Source organism: Pinus tabuliformis, chromosome X (genome assembly GCF_031772625.1).
Source record: "Pinus tabuliformis cultivar Carrire ecotype Pingquan chromosome X, CPIR1, whole genome shotgun sequence".
NCBI lineage: Eukaryota > Viridiplantae > Streptophyta > Pinopsida > Pinales > Pinaceae > Pinus > Pinus tabuliformis.
The window spans coordinates 1,730,998,904-1,731,000,924 of record NC_142308.1 but is presented as its reverse complement, the minus strand read 5'-3'; positions in this window follow the sequence as shown (position 1 = coordinate 1,731,000,924).

Below are 2,021 nucleotides of genomic sequence, written 5' to 3'. Positions count from 1 at the left end.
TGAGAAAAAAACAGGGCGTGTATAAAAAGCTGGGACATGGGTTTTTTCTGGAACGGGATGAATTTAATAACTTACAAACCTTTTCCTCAGATTCCTAACCGTTTGAGAGAAAATCGTGGTTCTTCGGGACCCTGTTTGGTGATTGTGTTGAGCTAATTTGTTTACCGAAATTAACACAAATATTTCTTATCAATCCGGGTTGTTTATGCTTTGAGGCAAGTTCACTATATGTGAATATCAGATGTAATCAAACCTTGAAAGATAATTTGTTCAAAAACTTAAAGAAATACATACTACAACTCTAATTCAATTAGTTTGAAAAGAGGAAAAATATTGAAATGGTTCTTAACTCAAGAAGTCCACTTCTGCCTCAATTACTACTTAATGAATCAGAGATTGAAACTAAGAACTTAAGATGGATAAATTATTAATGAAAGAATGCTCCTAACTTAAGAGACACATAATGTGTTTCATCATAATTCATTCACCTCAATGCCAAAATCACATAAAGAAACTACTTGCATGCAATCAAAGGAAACTAGTTACAATTCACCATATTAGTAGAAGGGGTGCTCAACTTGAAAAATCTGTTTTTCCAACTCAATAAAATGATGCATAAGCTAAGATCTAATGAAATCAATCACCATACATTAACCATATATCAATCTGAAATAAAGCATGAAAAACCAGTTCTACAATAACTAGATTACAAGAAATAAAACTAGTTAACAAGGAAGTGTACTTAGCTTGGAATGGGGGCCCTCCACCCTTGCTTTGCACACTTGAAGAGTGATATCAGAAGCTCAAATTCAGTCACACATCCATAGCATTGAACAACAAAATAATAATAGCACAAGTCTTCAAATTAACTCTCCAATCCAAAAGTGTCTCAGCATAAAAGTATAATAAGTCAATACATAAGCCATCAAAGTCTTGGCTCTTAAATAAAAGTATCATGAAACAAATTGATCTATATTCACTCAAACAAACCCATCTACTCTTATCCATCTATCTAAGTCGAATTCATCACTCCCATCCCAAGAGATATGATCAATCCCATAGAATCTCAAAACTTCCCTATTTCTATGGGATTTCTGAATGACTAGTCATGATTGACTAGCACTAAATGGGCCTAATAAAGCTTGTTCTGTTCGAGCTAAGCATAGCTGGCTTAGTCCTAGTTCTCAAGCTGTCCATCCATGCATTCAATTCGTGCCTAGGTGTCCTGCAACCATATCAGCCATAAAGCCATTACGGGAATTTCTGAATCTGCCAATTTTTGCACTTAAAACCAAACTTTCATAAAAACTTTAGAAATTGAAAAATTAAAATTAAATACCTGAATGGATATAAAATATATATCAAAATGGGATGAATAAAGGGAAAATGGATGGCAAATAGATGGATTAGTAATTTTCTTAGAGCAAAAACAAGACCAAAACTAAGGCCCAACATCTCCCCCTTGCTTATCATCAAGCATGTCCCCATGCTTGCTTATTCCTCTTTGATATTCTTCTCTCTGTAGTAGATGTTGTACCTGTAGATGCTTCCTGTTGTGCTGCCCTGACCAAACAATCCAAACTTGAGTCATTTCCTTCCTTGAACAAAGCTACTTTTACCTTCTGTTTTTCATACTTTGCCTGCCACATATTCTTTTCCTTTAACCATTTAAATGCTGGTTTAGAAAGTAGATCATTTTTTCGCTTTAGTCTCCCTAGCTCTTCATTTAGCTTTTCATTTGCCTTGACCAACTTAGTATTATCATTCTTACTTGCCTTGTTTTCTTATTTTTATTGTTTTTCCATGATTTTACTAATTTCTAGTTGGTTAGTTAAGTCCCTGATTCTTCCCAAATTGATTTCTTTTTCAAAGTCTTGTGTTGTTTTGATTAGTGATGCTACTGATGCATCATCATATGAAGAATCCCTCTCAAATACCTCCTGTGCAATGTCATTTTCTACCTGTTTCCTTGGAGAATATGTGTCTACTTCCTTTTCTAAGTCAATGGGACTTTTATTCCT